At 39.5% G+C, this 24453-nt stretch overlaps 2 non-coding genes and 1 pseudogene across 2 annotated transcripts; 2 read left to right on the top strand and 1 right to left on the bottom strand.

The window, feature by feature from the left end:
* Positions 1–55: 55 nt before the first annotated feature.
* Positions 56–1457, top strand: LOC104419617. The gene is made up of 3 exons (XR_005552899.1): positions 56–166; positions 354–442; positions 1088–1457. It is a non-coding gene; the product is annotated as an uncharacterized LOC104419617 (transcript).
* Positions 1458–1902: 445 nt separating this feature from the next.
* Positions 1903–9276, bottom strand: LOC104418529 (annotated as a pseudogene).
* Positions 9277–17176: 7900 nt separating this feature from the next.
* On the top strand, positions 17177–21648 carry LOC104452881. The gene is made up of 5 exons (XR_005553141.1): positions 17177–17458; positions 18632–18867; positions 19879–20205; positions 20550–20783; positions 21583–21648. It is a non-coding gene; the product is annotated as a protein DMR6-LIKE OXYGENASE 2 (transcript).
* Positions 21649–24453: the final 2805 nt, after the last annotated feature.

Here is a 24453-nt window from a genome sequence, read left to right as displayed (position 1 = left end):
GAGAGCATGATATGTACCAATGAGCAGCTTCTTCCTAATAAATTAGTGTATGTAATATTCCTGCGAAACGGACAGATAGGACTTTCCTTTAAACCGAAAATGGGTGATGCACTTCTTTTTTGGAGTATGAAACCTGATGGTTCTCTGGATAAATCCAGTTTGCATGGTTAGTTGTGCTCTCTATTCAGCTGTTATGTGTACTTGGTCATGCCTAGAGTTCAGAGTTCATAATATGATAGCATGTCAAAGTCTGTACAATTTTACTAAAATTATATGTCGATCTTGTAAATGAGTTATTGAATTTATTCTCTAGTTTCTGTCACCATTTACTTAGCCATTCTGATTCATGTCAGGTGGTTGCCCTGTTATTAAGGGGAACAAACAGTCATCTACTAAGTGGTTGCGTGTGCATGAGTACAAAGTTTGAGATACTGAGCAGAAGGTAAATTTTTTTCTGCTGGGAACAGATGATTAGGATACAAATGCTGTGTTTCAGTATAACTGTCATTTTCAATGTGAAGTGGTTCATGGTCGTGTTTCCTTGCAGTAGCAATCATTAGCAATATATGATTTAGTGATAGTTTCTCTAAGTGTCTCACCCTGGACGTTAGTAAGGTAATAGAAATTTCATTACTAGTGTCTAACCATCTGTTAATTGCATGATGGATGAAATATTTCTGGTCTCTCTTGCGCTATTTTACACCTATGTGACTTTATTTAATGAAGACAGATATCAGGCTACGTCAGTTTATAGCTGATGTTATGTTCAGTTCTAGGTTGAATGAGTCCAATATGTTTACTGTCTGGAAGGTGTAAAGTTTGCTGAGGTTGTCCTTATACATTTAGGAATGTTCAGAAATGGTTCAGGTAACCGTTGGCTGGATAAGTTCATTCATTTAGTATGTTGGTCATGCTACAGATAAGGAAGATTTCCTGATTAGATGTACTTTCAGTTCAGTAAATATAGCACCAAGTAAAACTGAACTATCGGTCTCTTGATTTTCCTTCCTGAAATTACCTAGATTTTAAATATCAGTGCCGATTGTTGCCCGTAACTACTCCATCTTGCACCTGCCTTTGTTTGCAGGTCCAAAAGTTCGTAAATTCCTACTGCTGTAACATGTCTGAATTCTCAGGTGAAGGCCCCATCTTCCGGGTCTCATGTCCACCTTTCACGTCAGCAACCAGCATGCCATGACTCGCAATTTTGTATTGTCTTTGTAGTTCTACCGTAGTACAGAATGATCGGCTGTACAGCAATTCACCTTTCTTCCTCACTTCCTTCCCCTCTTTCTGGGAATCAGATGAGCATAAGAACATGAGGATGCTGATGAGTGCTATTATCATGAACTTTTGAAAGCTATGGGTGGCGCGTTTTGCATTCCCCACCCGCCCTTTATATACTGAGTCCGATATCATCACATGAGTTGTGAATAGTCATTTGCTGTTCTAGCCAAGATACGACCTGATGATAGCATGAGCTGGGATCGGCATGCATCCAAATAGCCATTCCCATATGAAATTGTCTCTACAAAAAGCGTTCCACACATTGTACAAAGTCTCTTTGTGAATTTGGCCTTGTAATGGTTTGATCGGTTTCGACCCAAACCACACCAATGAGACGACGAATCTCACTTTGTTCTCACTCGACTATTAGCAAGACGAATGGTCACGTGGTCAGGTTGTCATTTGGAACTTCTACACGGACAACCCCGACACGTGACTCCCAGTACACGTGAATATGGGACTCCACCACCTCAATAATGAATTTCATGCTCTCTCTCTCTCTAAATGCGTTTGTCTTTATAGCTTTGAAAGAGATCCTCTCTTAGGCGAAATTCTACACCACCATCTTACACTAGAAAGAGGCAAACTGCTTGAGTAGATCACATTTCGGGACAGTTGAAAAATCTTGCAGATTTCTAAAATCCAAATCATTTGTCCGATGAAAACCGAACCCAAAGATTTTTGAACAAAATGAGAGGCCAACACTAGTTTGTCCACATATCATGAACGCTATCGCAGACCTTGCAATGTTAATTTATCTGCCGCCCACAGAGTTAGAATGATAATCATCCAAGGACGCAGAAATTGTCCCATTTATTCCCCCAATTTATTCCCATAACAGCTGGAGGAAGAACTCTCCGACATAGAGATTTACTCCAGCCATGTTGACCGGATGGGATGGAAATGCTAGGAACACCGAGAAGAGCCGGCTGTTGAACCTGCCTGGTCGCTCAATGTCTACCTCCAATCAAGTTCCTGATGACGTACAGCAGGATGCCCCATGATCGAAATAGGCCAGCTCAACCTACATATGGAAGCCACCGAAACTTAGCAAGGAGATGAAAAGATGATGAATCTTCCAAGGATATACAGAAGTGACAGATCAATATCGTTACCTCTCTGTTAAACCGTATTGTGCACACAAATGACTTGCCATTATCTGTCTCCACCGTGATGTCCTGACAAGGCCTTATTTCACTCACGCTATTCGGAAGATTAATGGTGTAGCATTCATGGCCAGTCAGTTGAGTGTTTCTGCATCCTCCCCAGACTTGAAACATAGAGGAATGATACCCATTCCCACTAAATTGCTTCTGTGAATCTGCTCAAAGCTCTTTGCTATGACAGTTTTCGTGCCCTGACACGAATTAAAGCTTAGGGCGCAACCTACAGGGAAAAAATTGGACAAAAAATTGAATAAAAAAGCATGAAAATGCTCACCAACAGCATTGGACCCTTGGCAGCCCAATCGTGAGAACTTTTACTTCCATACTCAGCACCAGCCAAAATAATGGTGGCATGCCCCTCACTCTTGTACCTCTGCCATACAAGAGACAAAGCTAGTATGAGCCACAATGGCACCAGCAATCAGATAATGAGTCATTGATGGAGCCCATACTCAGCTAATAGAATATTAACCAGCAGGCCGACAGTTAAAATCAGATTATTTTCTTTAAAAAGTTCTCCCAATTAAGATGATATCACATTGACCTGTCAAATGAATCTCAACTAACAGTGGGATGACCCAGAAGGATGTTGCTAGGAGGCTGATCTAGCTGGCATGAATGGACCAAACAAAAAATCAGCTTCTTTCAGACTTAAACAAAAATTTGCAGGAAAGAACTAGCAATAGACATGGTAAGTAGCATAATTCTCAGGGCCAATCTAAATAGAATGGCTTATCCAACCAACAACTATGAATACTGAGGCCCCATCACTCACGACACTGTCATTTGTGATGCAGTGTCTGTATTGGGTCTGCTGAGTGAAGAAAATTACCATGGCAACATCATAAACAGATAGTTTCTCCTCACTGGGGATGTGGATTGTTTTAGGTCCAACTTCTCCTTTAAGAAACTTGTTGACAAGGCGAATGTTAGCAAAGGTTCCTCTTGCCATGATCTCATCATTCCCACGGCAACTTCCGTAAGAGTTGAAGTCTCTTCTATCAACCCCACGTTCCATTAGATACCTTGCAGCAGGGCTATCCCTGTGAATGCTACCAGCCGGAGAAATATGGTCAGTCGTAATGCTGTCCCCAAAGTTTAGTAAGCAGTAGGCATCCTTCACGCCATGAAGGCCAGGAGGAGACATTGTCATGCTCTTGAAATATGGTGGGTCATGAATGTATGTTGATGTTGGGTACCAAGCATAGAGAGTGCTAGAAGGTGTAGATAACTGATTCCACATAGGATTTCCTTTAGTGATAGCTTCATATGTTGCCATTATGGAAGCACGTTCGATTGGACAACCTGAAGACAGGTTATATGAGAGAAAAAAACAGAAGACAGGTTATATGAGAGAAAAAAACAGAATCACCAATTATGATCTCTATAATTAATAGTCAAAGTGAAGATTTCCATAAGCTCCTAGCAGAAATATTGACTTACAGTTGCCACTTCTTCATTTGATGGCCAAATGTCTCTCAAGAATACTTTTCTTCCATCTTTTCCTTCCCCAATGGGTTCGGTTTCAAAATCAATATCTACCTGCAAAGGTTGTCTCCCATGAGGAATGTGCCAAAAACTAGATTTGCAATCACAAAGAAAAGCGAATTCCGAGGATAATACCAAGGTTGGAGTAGATCGCTAATAAAGAACCAACAACTGCAAATACAACTGCATGTTACACACCGTGCCAGCAAGAGCATAGGCAACCACGAGAGGAGGAGAAGCCAGATAGTTAGCCCTAGTTAGGGGGTGAACACGTCCTTCAAAATTTTTGTTTCCAGACAATACAGCTGCAGCTACAAGATCTGACATTGTGCAAATTCAACAGTTAAGTGAGCTTATAACATTTTCTTGATGATATTATGCAGGATTATGAATTAATCTCTACCATTTTCAGTAATAGCTGATGCAACTGATTCATCAATATCTCCTGAGTTTCCAATGCATGTAGTGCATCCATAGCCAACAATATGGAATCCTAATTGGTTCAAATATGTCTGCAAACCACTGCAAAAACATGTCTAGCTTAGCAAGAAGATCCATGGTTGCTAACATGGGAAGAATACTTGGGTCGATTAAAGGCACCTTTTCCGCAAATATTTGGTCACAACCCCAGAGCCCGGAGCAAGACTTGTCTTAATCCACAGTTTTACCTGACACAAGATTTATTTTGTTCAGATAAAAAAAAAAAAAAAACTAAGTCATCTACAATCAAATGTACCAACTCATCAAATTTTTCTGTTAAAATTTAAAATATGCTGCATTGATTCCAGCTGCAACTGTATAATGCTTAAAGATATTACACATGAGCGAAGAATCAATTCAGTGGACAGCAGATCGAGTAAACTTTTGCAGAGATACATGCAGATGCACATGAGCCTATACTATCGGGTGACGGGTGTAGCAAAATCCATATGAACATCTAAACGTATTGCTTAATATATTCTACTTTGTCAGAAGAAGAGTTTTTGTCAGCCAACCTCCAATCCTATTCATAAGCCTTCCTTGCTACCAAAGCAGCACCAAGCATTACACTAGGATTTGAAGTATTTGTGCAGCTAGTGATAGCTGCTATAACAACATCCCCATGCTGAAGCTGAGCTGGAGTCCCATGAAATGTGAACTCTGCAACCTTTCCCTGTGATTCCTTTGGCACAGCAAAACCCTGCAAAGACATGGATGAAAATCAGTCAAAATCCTAAGTTAAGACACAGAAAAAAAAATCAATATCAATAATACTTAATGAAGCATATGCCATTTTGCCCATCTAAAGGCTCCTAAACTCTTCAACAACATAGTTCAAAAAATTCAATGTACGTAAGAGAAGCCTGCATTAAGATTTCGACAAACAAAATTGCTCATCAATCAACTTATGCACAGTTAAAGCAGCACAAATCAAAAAAAAAAAAAAAAATCTGGTAGAATCAATGTCAGTAGTAAGCACGAGTCAACACATAGTTAGTTAACTATTTTGTTCTAGTATATTTACCAAAGTACAAGCGCATGCGAAGGGCAATTCACTTCCCAAATTTTGGAACCAATAAAGAGCCCCATGACCATGCACGATCACTTATAAAGAGTATACAAGATTCTGGAAAGGCTCACCTTAAATCCAACTCTATTATCCAAGCATGCATGCCAATCAGCTTTCATTTCTTTCAATGGGACTCGATCCTGTGGCCTGGAAAGCGTTGATTCTTAGCCAATAGAAGGGTGAGGGGGGCAAAAACTAAACCTACTTCATGGCAACAGTATTGTATCCACTGGGGATTACCTTTTGGGACCCGAAATACATGGTTCTACATCCTTAAGATCCAGTTCCAGATAAGAGGAGTATGTTCTCTCCACTTGGGGCTGCTTCCAACACAGATTCTTAGCAAGAAATAATGATGTACTCTTAAAGTCAAAAACATTCATAAAACTCACCTCATTGTAATCCACAAACATCTTGTTCGCCCGCAAGTAAGATTCTATCATGGCAATCTATGAAGTTGCTTAAGTTAACACAAGCAAGTACTCAGTACTCAGTACAAATTATGACGAAAATCTTTGTGATTACTTACAGTTTCCTCACTTCTGCCTGTCAATTTAAGATACTGCAGAGTGACATGATCAACAGGGAAAAAGCCCATTGTGGCACCATATTCGGGTGACATGTTAGCGATGGTGGCACGATCTGCCAATGACAATTCGCTCATTCCTTCCCCTGCAAAAGTGACACAACATTTAAAAACAACAAGTAACAAGAAGGATTCGGTGGTTGTGGAATATCTTGAACAGAAAGGATTAACGATGCAGGGGAATCAGAAGATGTACCATAAAACTCAACAAATTTGCCCACAACGCCATGCTTCCTCAGCATTTGTGTTACGTTCAAGACCAGATCGGTTGCTTTTACCCCATCTTTCAGCTTCCTGAGTTAATTTAAACCCAACCACACCAGGAAGGACCATGCTCATCGGCTGCATCAAAATAAGAGATGAAAACAGAAATGCTAAGAAATGACTGAAAAAATTAATGGATGTATGTTCATACTTCATAACATCTTGAAAAGGACATACTAGTGTCAAATGACACTACTTTATCAGCCATCCACAGTAAAAAAAAAAAAAATAATAATAACAATATATTGAATTCTCTTACCTGGCCAAGCATTGCAGCTTCGCTTCTATTCCTCCAACTCCCCAACCAGCAACTCCTAATCCGTCTATCATAGTTGTATGTGAATCGGTACCAACAACACTATCGGGGTAAAGCAAGCCATTTGTGTTGAAGGCCACTCGCCAAGATATTCTAGATTAACCTCGCAAATAGATTCCAGTTCAGTTTGTCAACTCAATGACACAGCCAATATTCTGGTAAAGCAAGAAAATTGCATATTCTCAAAGGACACGGCATGTAATAGTTCCACCACGGGTATATACAGTTTTTTCCACTTCTTATGCTAAAGTCATACACATGATCGTATATAGGCACTATATGTTTTACTACCTGGTGGACAATCCCGATCCGGGCGGAACAACAAGCATATTATGAAATGCAGTTGAACCCCACTTGAGAAAGCCAAATCTCTCCTTGTTCCGATGAAACTCAAGTTCCATATTAGCCCGGACAGCATTTTCGACCTTGCCACATCAACCCGAACAGAGTGGTCGATAACAAGATCCACTGGAACCCGCACGATGGTTGACATGTTCACAAATGACAGTTCAACTACTTGCGCACACAAAGATAAAGTTCCTTCACCACCAACGAGTAGCTGGAACGAGCGACATGCCGACATATAAAGCTCACCGGTGGGTTGATTTTATTCGATCTCCCCGAGGCTATTCATCGCATCACGCAAGCAAGCAAGATCAACGACAGCAGCACCCCAAGTAAAATCCCGATACAAATGACGACGCATCATCAAATATCAAACATGGCAACTCTTCAAAACCCCAATCAGCATCAATGACACACGATGCGCAGCTCCATGTACCGCAGCAAAGACACTCTAGCCGGCTTAAATGGGATCTCGACTTGTCTAGGAGAAGTGTTTTCCCAGTCGATGATCTTCTCGACATCTTTGCTCTTGACCTGAACTCGTCGCAGATTCCGAATGGCCAACTCCGAAGAATCCTAATAGAGTACGGCAGCCTATCTCGAAGCATAAACAACGGAGATTGAAATTGAACAGTAGATTCCGTTAGAATCCCGACAAGAGTATGGCACTCGCCACTCTTATCCGCAAGAGGACCATCGAACTCAATAACTACTAAAAATGTGCTCTATCGTTTCTAGAAGGATGGCAACCTACACAAGTTGTAGGCAATCAGGTCACATTATGCATCCTTCCATGTAAAGAAAAGACACCCTTATGTCATTTAAGCGGGCTTTAATGCGGTTGCCATAAAGGAAGAGTTGCAATTTGTAATCGGGGCTTTAAGACATCAAACCTTTGAGATATTGCAATATCAAGCATGTGGAGACGGGAAATAATTGCACAACTTAAACAAGAGAGAAACGGACTACAAGAGCGACGAGCTGTTTAGTGATGCAAAAAGCGACGATCTTAAGTCAAAAACACTAACCCTTTCCAAGACATCAAAAGCTTTCTTCCTTAGCACAAAGATCGATGTGCACATGATGACGTTCGCGATGGCGCCCATCCCCAGCTCCTCCATCGCCTTGAACGCGGCCTGGAACCGAGGCTTTATCTCCTCCACGAACTCGTCCGTGAACCCGATTCGGCTCATGTCCAAGGAAAAGCCCTCGCTCCGGTGCTGGTGTAGCCAGTCCACGTACCTCGTCCACAGCGAGCGGGAATCCTTCTCCAGCCCTCTAGCCCGCGCCTCTCCTTCTTCGCCGCGTCGTCGACCCTTGCCAGGTCTACCGAGATCTCCCTCGCGACCGATCGGGCCAGCGACAGGGACAGCACCCGGTCGACGGCGGGGAGCCTGGCGCCGCTCGGGAACGAAACCGAGGCCGCCTCCCTCCTGCCGGAGGCCGACGGCTTCGCGGCGGAGGCCGGCGGCGTCTTCGGCCTGAGGGAGGGGGAGGACGAGCAGATGCCAGAGACGGAGGACGCCGTCGGCGGCGGCGGCGGCTCGGAGTCGGAGTTGACGACGAGTTTGTCGGAGGGAGGGGAGGAAATCGGACGGAGGTCCAGAAGTTACCGAGAGACCAACGCGAGCACAAAACTTATGCTCGATCTCCGCGTTGGAAACAGTCGGAGGCGAAGGGGGTCGGGAACCAGCTGCGACTGGCGGGGCTCTTGGAGGAGGCGACGTGCCAGAGGTAGATGACCGGCGGCGAGGCTTTTTTGAGAGGCGGAGGCGGAGGGGGTGAGGGTGGGATGCGCTGAGAAGAAACAGAGGAAGTGCAGCTCGTCACGAGGAGAGAGAAAGCGCCCAGAAAATATTCAAGTGTGAGGAGAGAGAAATTTTAAGCGGGAGCGTTTGCGCATTTATTACTCGCTGGCCGTCCTTTCTTCTGCCAGCCGAGCCGAGCCACCAGCCACCAGCCGTGAGTTATTTGGGAGAGAGTGAGAAGAGAGAGGAGCGCTGAGTCGAGAAACAGGCGCCTGACTTTATGGGCCCCACGAGGACACGTGTCGCGCTCCCACCGCCTTCTTGTTTGCCACGTTGATACATAAGGCGTACCCAATATTTTCTCCAGTGCTAGGCGTGCCATTGTTGATAATAAAGCCGTTGTTGGCAATAGAGCCTTGAAGCGTCGCTTTCTGTGCCAGTGCCAGGTGTGCCATCGTTGACATTAGAGCCTTGAAGCGTCGGTTTCTGTACTGGTGCGAGTTGTGCGCCAGTGCTAGGCATGCCATCGTTGACAATAAAGCCTAGAAGCATCGTTTTTTTTGCGCCAGTGCCAGGTGTGCCCTTGTGGACGAAGAAATACTCAAGCGCCATTTGAGAGTATTTGGTCGTGGGTTTCTTAGTTCGTTTCGCTCGTACGATTACAGCGAGAATTTTTAGTATATGTAGCCAATTAAATTATTATGATGAGAATTTGTATATAGTTCTTTTGTGAGAATAAAAAATCATTTCATGACAAATATGAAGCTAAATACTAAAAGTATTTGAGTGTGATTGTAATTTCTTTTATATAGCTTGATCTACGATAGAATTTAGCACTACTTTTTCTATATGCATATATCATTACCACAAAATCACGTAAATTTTGTGTTCGATTTATTTTCTTATTCTGTCTATTTTATTGTACGGTCACTTGTTTTCCGCAACAATTCCTATTGAAAATTTTCAAATGATGAATAGTTTTCTCGTTAAAAAAGTGCAATCTATATAGTGGAAAGTAGTAGATAGGGGCAGTTGATGGCGGTTTTCATTTTTCGAGTGCTAAATGACAATAGCCCATGGATTCATTTAAAGTTAATTCAAGCTACTAAAAGTTAATTCAAGCTACTAACACAACTTATTTATGAGATAACTTAGGTAGAGAGACCAAAAGAGAAATCTCTCCCTAAAAATTATGCATTTTATATGATAGTGGCATTATCATAATTCAATGGGCTTCACATTGAGAATTATTCTGTTCTCTTGAACTATCAATTAGGCTGGCGTCATTTTATCAATGGCTAATAAATTTATAATGTAGATACAGGAGTTTTAACATGGATTTGTTGGTCACTTGATTAATAAAGGGGCCATGCGTAACCATGACAATTTAATTAAATGATTAGGTGATATATCTATCTATTCCTTTTCTTGTTCACTTAAATGTTGCTTAATGATACCTAACATTTTACTCAGCTCTTCCCTCTCTCTCTCTCTCTCTCTCTCTCTCTCTCTCTCTCTCTCTCTCTCTCTCTAATGGCGATTTTTTTACAATGTTTTACTTGGCGATCATATAACTTTATTCCTCCCATCAAACGCAAAAGGGTAGCCCAAGTCCATCACAGCAAACTCGGAAGTATCCAAAATTCAGAAAATGAGCAAAATATGATAGAATGACAGCGAAAAGAAAATTAACAGGTGAACTTACTATGTGAACATGCCCGAGTTAGTAATACTCACTTTTATTTTAGGGTTCTTTCTAATAAGAACATATCTAGGAAGAAGTGGCTAAGAAGTCAAGCAAGTATGTCAAGATCTTGCTTGAAAAGATCCTCCATTGGTCCGTTGGAATTAAGAAAAGCTTAATAGGCAAAATATAGTGCTGCTGAAAGATGTAGTTGGTGAAAAAATGCCACACTTGCTAGGGAAAGCGCAAGAGGGGCTCAAACAATTGCAATCAAAAGAAGCTACTAGTAAGGTGACTTGTTTTGTTGGGTAAGCATGTGAGTGCTAGTATGAACAAAATAAAGGAGTTGGGGAAGAGAATAAGAACACAAGATTTATAGTGGTTCGGCTTAATCCAAGCCTACGTCCACTCTCCCACGCTAACAGCCTTCCTTGACTGGATTCCACTATGCAATCAACAAGAGATTACAACTTGAAAGTGCAAACACTTAGTAGTAGATCACACTATCTCACTAAGTCACTCTTTTGGTATTTCTCTCACGATTACAAACGTTTAAGCTCTCAACGAGACAAGTATATAATTGAAAGTCGCTCAGACTTTGGAATTATAAATTCTACGCTCCGTCTCTTACTTGCTCATCGGTCCATGATCTCCTTAAATACTCCTCCACTTCCAAACTACCCGTTGACAGTATCTCGGAGAATCGTCTTCCAATATACCCATTGGACAGCTCGTATCTAGAAGATTTGGTAGCCGTTGAGTGACAAAGGTAGAATCCCAAATTGATTCCGATCGCCCATACAAACGAAATCTTGGTTTCCATAAGTAAAGCTTCTTCGTATAGAAAGATCTTGTCTTCAAGATCCAATCGTCAATCAAATAGATTGAATCAATCAAATCAATCTTGATGTGAAATCCAAACCAGATCACTAGCCGTTGTATGATTAGGCTTGAGTTACAATTCATCGAATCTGGATGTAAAGTCCGAGAGCAATAGACTTTACAATGCGAGTCTATAGACTTTACAACCGGGTCCGAACATATCCGCTTCGAACAGATTTAGCTTTAAGGTCTGTACCCGGTTCAGCTTCAAAGATAGAGTCCGTCTTCTAGTTCATCATTCACGTTCGATGGAATTAGTCGAGTGAGCAGACTTCTGATGTAGAACAGACTTTGACACTAAAGTCTGGCAGTCTTCAGACTTTGAGTCTTGAGTCTGGCAGTCTTCAGACTTTGAGTCTTGAGTCTGACAGTCTTCAGACTTTGACACAGAAGTCTGGAAATCTTCAGAATATACTTTGGACATATGTTACGTTCAGTCTTTGGCCGTCTTTCGACTTTGATAATATCCTCTACATGTTCTAACATCTGCATGGTCTATTACTCAATCATCAAACATGTTAGTAGCCTTTGATTTATTTTGTCATCTTCAAAACATCATAAGGGATTTCCTAACAATCTCCCCTTTTTGATGATGACAAAACAATCTCTGAATATGCAGATTTGTAAACACGCTTTTATTAATTTAAATCAAAGGATATCGAAGATAACAAATAGATTGAGCATAATAATATATAGAAAATAATCGCAGCTCAATAATATCAACCAATAAGCACATATGCATATTCATATCTTCTCCCCCTTTTTGTCATAATCAAAAGCGATAATAATGGATTCACGTAGAGAATGATAACAAATATCTTGCATGAATCACAATTTCCAAAAATCAGCTTTTATCGAATATTAAATATATGCAATATAGCTCACTTCGATTATATCAGCAAATATCCAATAAAAATCACTGATGCATCATAAAATTTACGTACCATTTTTGTCATAATAAAATGATAATATCAATAAGAGATTTGTTAATGACAAAAGGTAATAAGAGATGCACTAACCGGATTTTTAGAACAAATTCTGACACAGTTACCTTTGCTTCCATTCATAATAAGATCACGATCAATCCAAAAAGATTTTTCCATAATTGATCAAAGCTCCCCCTCAATTTGTTGCCTTTTTGAGATGATCACGATTCTTTTCCTTTTCTTTTGGATTCGATTTCTCCCCCTGTGATCATGACAATATTTGCGAATAGAATTGTTGCTTGTGCACGTTGAGCAGAATATTTTTCCATTATTTCATCTGCAACGATCATTTGCATTTTGAAATTCGAGGCAAAAATTTTCTTCAATCAAGCTCTTCTCGAATTCAACCTCCAGAAGATAGAATAAAATCTTCATGGTTTTCTGATTGAGTTTTCCAAAATCCATATGGAAGATTCTTTTGTGACCTGCAAATTCTTATATAACAGATAATAATCTTTGCAAAAATGTCACGTAATATATTCCTTTGATTTTGCGGATCAAACTTGCTAGATATAATATATCTTCTAAGAATATAGCAAGAATATCCATGAATATGCAGTAATATCTTTCAAGATCAAAGAGATTTCCTTGAGCATAAATTTCAGATATGCATTTTGCAAAAGGAAAATAGATATTTCTGTCACGTGCCAAAATTGCAATGCCTTATATTTATAACAAAAGATATTTGCAATATAATAAACAATCATCCAACATTATGATAAATGCACGTAGAAATTTATAAGGCGGGATGAAAAAAATTTCTCTTACCCAGGTATATGTTTGAAATATACCATTGAAAATAAAAATCATCACCAATCTTCATAGGAGATATTTTTCTGATTGCACCAAAATCTGCGTAGATTTGTAATCATTCTTGCCTTATTGAATTTCCTGCAATCAACTCATTTTCTTTTGGTATCCATCAATTTGGATCCTTCCATGACGTTAGAGCAAAATATATAATCTCCAAATATTCTTTCTTAATTCATCATAACAAAGTATTCAAAGAAAGAATATTATGCACAATGATATTTTGAAAAATAAATTCTCACTTGGTCATAGTATGATAAAAACAGAGAGAATAAAATTCCTTGAGTATCTAAAAATATCTTGCATCATCACGTAAAACAGATTTTCACTTTGCAAAATATGATTAAATCTGAAAGTATAAAATTAGACCAAATAAATTATTTTGTCTTTAAGCATGATATCAAAAATGATCACACGTATCAAATTAAATTTCGAATCACAAAAACAAATCATGCGATTCTTTCTTTAATAAAACAAAATATGATCATTATAAAATCTGAATCAATCAATGATATATCGAATTTCAAGCATAATGAGAATTATGTGCCCAAAAACATTCCTTACCAACTTCTTCTTTTCTTTTATTTCCTCGATTTCCTCATCGGATTCGAGTCTGTGTCTAAGTCGACCCGATTCTGAGTCTACGTGTCCGAGTCGACTCAGATTCTGAATGTGCCATCAAGCATAAATTTCCTTGCTCATCATCTTCTTTCATTGTTCTTTTCTGGCCTTTCTGCTTGTATTTTCTTCCATCGAATTTCCTTCCTTTTCTACTCAGCTTTTTGAATTTCTTGACCATAAATAAAGGCAAGTTCTTCATCGTCCATGTCATTTTCTGAGTCTGTTTCATCAAAAACAGCATTAGATATTAAAGCAATGGACTTCTTACCTTCGGGATCTTCATCATTAAGTTGCTCCACTTCATAGGATTGAAGAGTGCCGATCAATTCATCAACGGTGAGTGGCATAATCCTTTGAGTCTCCTGGATTGAGGTCTTGACATGGTTCCAATCTTTTGAGAGACCTCGCAAGAGTTTGTTGACCTTCATTGGGGAAGAAATTGGATGACCTTGATATGCCAAACCGTTTACAATTTCTGTAAAACGATTAAACATATCTCCAATCGACTCTCATTGCTTCATCTTGAATGATTCATATTTGCCGAGCAAGAAGTTTACTTTTGTCTCTTTTACATGATCGGTCCCTTCATATGTAACATGAAGTCTATCCCAAACTTCTTTTGCTGTTTCACATGAAGAGATTCTGTTATATTCAGCAAGAGACAGAGCGCAATATAAAGAATAAATAGCTTTTGCATCAAGCGCTTCTCTTTTGGACAACTCCGTCCGAGACATAAGAGCGGGGGGTTTGGTTTCTTTGTCTTTGCCATTCTTATTTGATGTAGATGCAGCAATGGGGTTGATTCCTCTTTCCACAACATCCCATTGTAAGAGATCTCTGGATCTTAGGAATGCTTTCATTTTGTTCTTCCATACATCGTATTCCTTTCCATCAAAATATGGTGGCCTTGTGTTGCTTTGCCCTTCCATAAGTCCTGGTGCCAACATACTAGCCATAAAGAATCTTTAGCTCAAAAGTAAAAACACTTTTATAAACCGAGCACTTGGCTCTGATACCAATTGTGAGTGCTAGTATGAACAAAATAAAGGAGTTGGGGAAGAGAATAAGAACACAAGATTTATAGTGGTTCGGCTTAATCCAAGCCTACGTCCACTCTCCCACGCTAACAGCCTTCCTTGACTGGATTCCACTATGCAATCAACAAGAGATTACAACTTCGAGTGCAAACACTTAGTAGTAGATCACACTATCTCACTAAGTCACTCTTTTGGTATTTCTCTCACGATTACAAACGTTTAAGCTCTCAAGAGACAAGTATATAATTGAAAGTCGCTCAGACTTTGGAATTATAAATTCTACGCTCCGTCTCTTACTTGCTCATCGGTCCATGATCTCCTTAAATACTCCTCCACTTCCAAACTACCCGTTGGACAGTATCTCGGAGAATCGTCTTCCAATATACCCATTGGATAGCTCGTATCTAGAAGATTTGGTAGCCGTTGAGTGACAAAGGTAGAATCCCAAATTGATTCCGATCGCCCATACAAACGAAATCTTGGTTTCCATAAGTAAAGCTTCTTCGTATAGAAAGATCTTGTCTTCAAGATCCAATCGTCAATCAAATAGATTGAATCAATCAAATCAATCTTGATGTGGAATCCAAACCAGATCACTAGCCGTTGTATGATTGGGTTTGAGTTACGATTCATCGAACTGGATGTAAAGTCCGAGAGCAATAGACTTTACAATCGAGTCGTAGACTTTACAATCGGGTCCGAACATATCTCGCTTCGAACAGATTTAGCTTTAAGGTTTGTACCCAAGTTCAGCTTCAAGATAGAGTCGTCTTCTCGGTTCATCATTCACGTTCAGTCCGGAATTAGTCGAGTGAGCGGACTTACGATGTAGAACATACTTTGACACTAAAGTCGGCAGTCTTCAGACTTTGAGTCTTGAGTCCTGCTAGTCTTCGAGACTTTGACACGAAGTCTGGAAATCTTCAGAATATACTTTGGACATATGTTACGTTCAGTCTTCCGCCGTCTTCGACTTTGATAATATCCTCTACATGTTCTAACATCTGCATGGTCTATTACTCAACCATCAAACATGTTAGTAGCCTTTTATTTATTTTGTCATCTTCAAAACATCATAAGGGATTTCCCTAACAAAGCATTGCCATTCGATGTGTGATCCAAAGTGGTGTATCAATGGTTAAGGAAAGCGATAAAACAACTCACAACGAGGACGTTGTGGAATTAAGCGGGGGACAATGTCACATTTCATGATACTCCCATACTCGTGAACCCTTGTGAATGGAGCTTGGGGTTAGAGGGGAAGAAACAATTGATCCATGGGAGTAGAGTTAGGATGATTGGTGTTAGGAGTTCTAGAATAGAATGAATATATCTCTATGAAGCTCTAAAAGTGAGATTGGCCTCCCATGTACAAATTGGTTGGAAACCAATGCTACTCTGTACATTGGTTGGAAACCAATGCCGCTCTCCTGATGAGGTCATTGAGGGCAAACCATTTGTTGAGCCTAAAGTGATATTAGCAACTATAAGCTCAAACTAAGCTGAGCGTGGTATAACCTAATATGAGGAAGTTATTCGCTGTATTGTTATTTGAAACAACTATAGAAAAAAAGGCTGACCTGGTGTTGCCACTCACCAAGCGTTGCACGGGCTATTTTGAGGTCAAGGAACTGCCAACTCGTGACAATTAGCGCAAACATGACTTCTTCGGCTGTTGAATCCAATGAGTTGGAAGTGATGTTGCACTCATGTCACTAACTTTAAATTGGGCGGACAATCCTCATTAAAATTTTCAAATAATAAATAGTTTGCTCGTTAAAAGGTGCAATTGCATAATTATATATATATATATATATATATATATATATATATATATATATATATTGACATTTGATTAACTGCACTTTTTTTTTTTGGTTCACAGATTAACTACACCTAGATAGTGGAAAGTGGCGGCGAGTTGCAGTTTTCACTCTCTAGTGCGCTATGTGACAATAACCATGTATTCATTTAAAGTTAATTCCCGCTATTATCACAACTTGGTTTTGAGGTAATTTAGTGACCAAAAGAGAGATCTCTCCCTTAAAGAATACTATAAACTATAGATAATACGGTATGTCAAGTTTCGCATTGTTTATGAAAATGGCACTATCGTACTACCGCAATTTGATGTGCTTCACGTTGATTATATTTAATTCTCTCTAGTTTGGCATCATTTTATCGTGGGCTAATAAATTTAAAATGTGAAACGGGGATTCTAATGCGGATTTTGTTGGTCGGTTGATTAATCAAGTGGTCACGTGTAACCATTGGCTATTTGATTAAGTGGTTTGGGTGATAAGATTATCTATCCATTTTCTTATATAAGAGAAATCGGTGCTTAATGATACGTACCATTCGATCACAACAGTGTCATTGCGGCAAAACAGAGTCAGCTTCGCCTCAAATGGATACCATCTCTCCAGTCACTCAACTACATCAAGAAGATAGTGCTCCTCGGCTTCAAATAACCAGTGCAAAGACTCTAGCTGAATCTTCCAACCTCACTTCCATTCCCTCCCACTACGCCTTCACCACCCCCACTTCCGGTGATCAAGCCGTTCATGCCGACCATGATGACTCCATCCCCGTCATCGACTTCTCTCTCCTCTCCTCGAGTAATCCCGATCAACGGTCTAAAGCCATCTCCGATCTTGCAAAGGCTTGTCAAGACTGGGGCGTCTTCATGGTACACATGTTCCTAGCTAGTTCATTATCTGCTGCATAGAACTTTTCCTTTTTTAGAACTTGTCACGAACATGTGAAACAAACGGTCGGTATCTTTTTTTTTTGGTAAGGAACAAACGGTCGGTATCTTCGATCAGCTTTCGCCTGTCAAAGCCGTTGTTAATACTTAAAAGACATAAGGAGCACACCTCAAGTGTCAAAACTTAGTACGGGTGGACACATATGTATTAAAACTTTCAAAATGTACACTTGAGTGCAACTTTATTTGAAAATTGGAATCTTAAAGTGCCAACTTTGGCAAAACTTACTAGACATCTAACGTAGGTGTCGACCTTGGCCGCAAGGCCTTGCCCTAGATCTGGCCGAAGGCCTAGCAATCAACCAGGGTTGTTGGCTAGTGGCCCGAGGCTCGTGACCCTAGCCAACCCTCACTCCACCGTCGTTGACCCCTTCTGGTGATGGTGGGGTAGCGGCAGTGAGGGCCTCCATAGCCCTAGATCTGATTCTTTTTACTTAATTTAGTTTTTAAAATTAAATTAAAATAATATTTATATTAAAAATCAAAATTGTACCAAAATGACATCATTTTTGGATTATCTAGCCACATCAGTGCCATGTGGATAATTTTTTTTTAAAAGAATTACCACATTAGTTAATAATCTCACTGGAAAAAATCACATGAGCTGTTTGGCCAGAAATTTTCGCTATTGGCACTTAAGTATTTCTTTATTCTCCGATCTTGACATTTATGTATATACTTTGGAAGTTTTTGTACTTATATATCCACCTGTATCAAGTTTTAAGACTTGGGGTGTCCGTGAGATAAATTGATTTGACTGATTCAACCGATGGTTTCATCGTGCCTGAGCTAAAGAGAAGTAATGAGAAATTATTCTCATAGGTTTTCTTCCTAGAAACTGGGCCAATAACCCCCCCGCTCTTTTGGATTTACTTTGTACTGATGCACATGCTGTATTTGCTTAGACTTTTAGCTAGTAATGATATCCTGCTTTCTCGATAAAAAAAAAAAAAGAAGAAAAATCTATTTTTCGTGATTGGTATCAAAGCTGGAGTCATTCTTCGTCATCAGCATGACATAAACTCTCTATACATGATTCGACGGTGTGTTGCTTGCTAAGTATTGATAAGAGCCCTTGGTTGTATATGTGAGTAGCTGATCAACCACGGAGTGCCTGAGAGTCAAATGAAGGCGACGGTCGACGCGCTGATGGGATTTTTCGATCTGACAGAGGAGGAGAAGAATAAGTTTCTAGGGAAGCACGTGTTGGATCCCATAATATACGGGACGAGCTTTAAAGCTTCGATCGACAAAGTGCTCCTCTGGAGAGATTTTCTGAAGATGATGGTGCATCCAAAGTTTCACTGCCCTCCCAAGCCAGAAGGATTGAGGTATCCATTCTCTCTCCCTACCTCGGTTTTGCGTGCAAGTTCTCAGTTTGCATATACGTACTGAAATTTCTGTTTTCTTGATATCATTTGTCTATTTAGTTATTTTCTTCTTTTCGTGGGTGAGTGATCATTAGGTTACAAATAGCGGTAATGACAACTATATCTTCTTACTGTAGCTTTGATGCTACAGTCCAAGCAGCAACTGAACCTTTCCCTTGTGGACATTTTTTTGTCAATCGAGTATAGAATGAAATTACAGAATCTTGAGGGAGCAAAAAATTGAAGAGTACGTACTCTTCTCACCATGTCGTGCTAAAATAATGTTCAGGGTTATCAATCTTTGGCTTGGTACTTCAGGTACATCAGAAAAAGAAAACATGATGGGGAACTTGAACAAATTCTTCTTGGTAACACAAGAATCCGAATCTTCAACTTGACTATTTCCAATCTCTGTCTATGTATAAGACTGTCCACTTGGTTGGCAGATTTGAGTTCCAAAGTTACCTATATACGACACGACGTGATTTGGATACCAGATTTGCCATATCTACAGGAAGCAATTGACCACTCAATTAATCATGTGGGATCTGAACTTGAACAACCTCAATCCATCTAATGCGCAAGCTCTTCAGCATCTTTGGTTACGGTTTGTTAGTTTTGTATAATGGATCTATATTTACCTAGAAATCTGGCAGTCTTGAAATATAGCAATGGAAAGTACGTGATTCTTTTGTTAGGATACCATTATTTTGGATCATCTTGATGTCAGACAAGAACAATTTTGTATGCCTAGAAAAATAAGCAAAGTGCGGATTCAATTTGATAGGGCAAAATAATTGGTAATACCCCAGATAAAAGATAAGAGTGATTCAAAGTCTATACTATACTTACTCTTACAAAAAAAAAAAAAAAAAAAAAGATAAGAGTGATAGAAACCTGTGAAATCCCTAAAGATGAAAAGAACTCCACCACGGCATTTCCTCTGATAAATGAGAGCAATATTTGTTGCAGTGAAGTTTTAGCAGAGTACACTGGGGAGCTCCGGAAATTAGCCAGGAATTGCTCAAGGGTATATCGGAGAGCCTAGGACTCGGACCAGGCTATATCGACGAGGCAATGAACATGGATTCAAGCCTTCAGATATTAGCAGCGAATCTGTATCCGCCATGCCCACAGCCAGAACTTGCTATGGGCCTACCCTCGCACTCGGACTATGGCCTGTTAACCATCCTCATGCAGAATGACATTGGCGGCCTCCAAGTGCACCATGGCGGGAAGTGGGTCAAAGTTGATCCCATTCCGAATGCCTTTGTGGTCAACACCGCTGATCAGCTCGAGGTAAACATACAGAAATCCATTTTTTATTTGTCCTGCAAGAGAGGTCCAATTAATTATCTGTGCTTGTTTAAAGAAGGAAAATTTTTATACATAGAACTATAGATGCAGATACAGTGTAGGTATTTATAGAAGGAAAATTGTTATACATAGAACTATAGAAAATACAAAGTGTCTTAAAAAGTTGCTGAAACGTACTCTATGGTCTTTGTTTCTTTAACCAGATATTAATCAGTAAAAAAGTTGATATGAATCTCTGTGATTTACTCTTGTTTCTCCCATCGAATAGATCAAGCTTATTGCAGATACTATTTTTTTTTGTTCTTGACACTTTTCAACTGTGCAAGATTATGAGCAATGGGAAATACAAGAGCGTTCTGCATCGAGCTGTCTTGAACAACAAGACTACAAGGATATCGATCCCTTTTTCTATTGGACCATCGCCCAACACTGTCGTTGTGCCAGCGGAGCAGCTGGTGGATGGCAAGCACAACCAAGCCACATACATCTCGATGAATTACAAGGACTACCTGGAATTTAAACAGAGCAGAGTACTCAATAAAGGGTTGTGCCCAAATCAGGTAAAGATATGATTTGTGTAGCCTATTGTTGTGCTGTATTATGTTAAAAATGGATGTGATTGTCTACTGCTTCTAGTGTGTTTGGACTCTTTGGAGAGCAACCTGTTGGAACGTTTAATATTATGTGATGCATTGTGCAAGAACCATACAGTACTGTGGATGTAAGCTAAACCTTCCTGAGATGTATTTTCTTGGCATAATAAATGGAAGTGTGAACTGCATAATGTCTGATTAAACACCGTAAGTTTGTAGTGCTATACCAAATTATGATGGTTGGTCAGCATGAGCATGCAAATTTGCCTGTCTAGATTTTCACGGAAATGGCCTCTTGATTGGGCAGAAAATATCGAATACTCGCTGCAACTCAAAGAACTTGTTTCGAATATAATCCCCTTGACAAAAATAACGATATGTTTCTTGAAGTATAAGAGATGTGTACAATATGAATCAACGGTCAAGATCAAAATGAACATAAGACGGACGGTGAACATTAGATATGGTGGTTAATCAAAATAGGAAGATAAAATTTCAATTTGATCCAATGGTGTGTGTAGATGGGGAAAGTAAGGTAACCGAAAGCAACCGCTGGATTAATTGACAACCAAGCAATCGAATTTTATCAACAATGCGAAGCATAGTAGAGGAAAATCCCCCTATATTGCCGGCCACCTAAGGACTTGATTGAGCATGCGACGGTTCGCGGTATCATCCATAGAGAGGCTATGTGATTTGCATGTGAGAAAAGCATGTGCACGGCCCATGAACTCCTATGCTATGCGCTTATTCTGGGGCATGATAGTTCATGGAGATGCAATGGAATGGTCGTGCGGATGGCCCATTATCTTGGCAGGTGACTGGCACATGATCGAGTCTTGTGTGAGGCATGTGACTATTGACCATGTGAGATGCACATGTGGCCATGAATTTCAAGGCTCGTGGATGCTCGGGATCTTGTCACGTGGTGACATGCAATGCTACTTATTTGTTATGTCCAGACCTTATCAGTCTCTCACAATCTTGAAATTATTCAAGTTACTATCCAAGTCCTTACTATTCCCACATTCTTCAAAAAGCATATTGCTGAGTTCATGGAGTTAGTTTCGAACTTCCATATTATTAAAAATTTAATTCTAGGCTCAGCCTACCTTTCGGATCCAATTTTGAACCCCAATAATATAGGAAATTCAGATCCCGATCTTATCTTTAAAGTTCAGGTTCCAAGAATGTTGGAATTGTTAGTTCAAGCTCATCTGCCCTCCATGATCACGAATTTCCCTCTGGGCTACTTTCTGTTGGAAATTAATCCACAGAATACAACACTGTTTGTTATAATCAGAACATCAATGTAAAGAATATGATAACAACTATATAATATCATTCCTTTTACCAATATTGGAGAAGAAGAAAATAAGATATCACTGAAAAATAACATAAAATTGGAGGTGAGGTACAGATATTCGAATCTCCTTAAGGCGATTAGTTCCTGCCAAAGGTGCTCCACAGATTCACGAACTATGCCTCCCAAGATACAACACCTCGAACCTGTTTGGGTTAGCACTATGCAAAAAGGACTCAGTTGAACTGTTCAATTGAACCAGCACACTCAGAAAAATCAAAAGAGTAGAAAAATATATCAAAGTCTTTTTGGAATGGAGTCAGAAAAACCAAAACCGAAAGACCGTAATGAAGCTCTATGCTCCCATCTATTTATAGGGATTTTTAGTTCATGTATAGAAGAGATATATGAATTAAATAGACGCATGTATCCACGAAATTCATGAATCAAGAGATACATAAATTCAAGAGATTCGTGAACTCTATAAATACATGAACTAAAAGATACACGAATCTAGGAAATTCATGAATTCAATAGATACGTGAACATAAAAGTTTAGGAAATTCATGAATCCAAAAAGAGATACGTGAACAGAAAAGACGTATATTAATTTATTGGCTTTCGTTGATCCATTAACCATAATTATAACTATAATTATAACAATCCCCCACATTAATGGATCAACAAAACAATTTTTGAATCGAATGAATTTGAGCATACCTGTTGAAATAAACCACATCAAGATAGGTAGCTTTCGCTTTGAACGTTCTTTAGTGAAAGCCTATCGAACTTACTTAACTAGTCGATGGACTAAGCCTTGAATCGTCAGTTGTTTGTGTAAGCCTAGACAATAAACCTCACACGGAGTATTTCCAATTCAAGATTGGTTCTTGGTTGTGTTCGTTCTTTCAGCCCTGAACCTCTCGGGATTCATGCGTGCTTTAGAAAATCTAGCCTTTAAAGATTTTCATAGAGTCGGCCAGCTCCATGCATATAGGTGCATTCCTATTGAAGATATCCTACCATATCTTACTTGGATGTTACATTCCAAGTTATAGGAATCATTAAACGCATAGTGTACCCTTAATAACGGTGTAGGAAAGCACTATTGCATCATAGGAATGGGAGACAGTACCAACACTAGAGTTTCCAAAATTTGCATTGTCCTATTGAACCTAGACCATGGGATCTCCAATCGCATAGGTTAGGTTTCCACCCTAAAATCTCTTTATTGGGTTAAGGCTCTTAAACCCATTCCCCTCGATGCGCAGTTTATCTGCTCTCTTGACAAACCTTTTGTCAACGGATCCGCAATAATTTCCTTTGACTTTACAAAGTCTAAAAAAATAATTTTATTTGAGAGCAACTGCCTTACGGTATTGTGTCTACGACGATGTGTCGACTTACCGTTATAAATCACATTATGCACCCCCACATTTTTAGAAAATTGTAGGATGTCAACTTTTCATTCCATAACTCGTATGGAGTTTTACCTAGCCTTTTGTGGGGTATCTTATTAAGAATGAAATTTGCAGTTAAAACTCCCCCCCCCCCACAAGTTCTGAGGTAAACCTGAACTCAAAAGCATGGCGTTAGCCATCTCATCTAGTGTCTCGTTCAATCTTTCAGCAACTCCATTTTGTTGTAGAGTATAAGGTGCAGTCGTTTGGAGAATTATTCCAAAACGAGCACAAAACTCTTTGAAATTGATTGAACTGTATTCTCCTCCTCTATCAGACCTAAGCACTTTGATTCGTTTATCAAGTTGGTTTTCAACTTCATTTGTATACTTGACAAACATGCTCATAGTCTTATCTTTGCTAGTTAGTAAATAAACATAGCAAAATCTAGTACAATCATCCACAAATGTGATGAAGTACTTCTTTCCACCTCTACTTTCTTCAAACTTTAAATCACATAGATCACTATGGATTAATTGTAGAGGTTCACTTGTTCTTTCAATGTATTTGAAAGGTTTCTTGGCAAATTTGGCCTCAACAAAAGTCTCACATTTGTAATGGACATCCAACTCAAATCTTGGAATTAACCCCAAGTTTGCTATTCTCTTCATTGTACCATGGTTTACATGTCCTAATCTACCATGCCATAAATAAGGAGACACAACAATGTAAACTGAAGACTTTTCTTTATTAATAATATTTGGATACACATACTTTGAGTTTACATCAATGACAGCCACATTGGCCTTAAACAGGTCATTACACAAGTACCATTTCCCCACATACATCCCTGCTTTCGAAAGTACAAACTTGTTAGATTCAAATACAACTTTGAAACTCTTCTTGACAAGTATGGGGCAAGAAATTAGGTTTT

The sequence above is a fragment of the Eucalyptus grandis genome, chromosome 7 (assembly GCF_016545825.1).
Source record: "Eucalyptus grandis isolate ANBG69807.140 chromosome 7, ASM1654582v1, whole genome shotgun sequence".
Lineage (NCBI taxonomy): Eukaryota > Viridiplantae > Streptophyta > Magnoliopsida > Myrtales > Myrtaceae > Eucalyptus > Eucalyptus grandis.
This window is presented reverse-complemented; position numbering and strand designations above follow the sequence as displayed.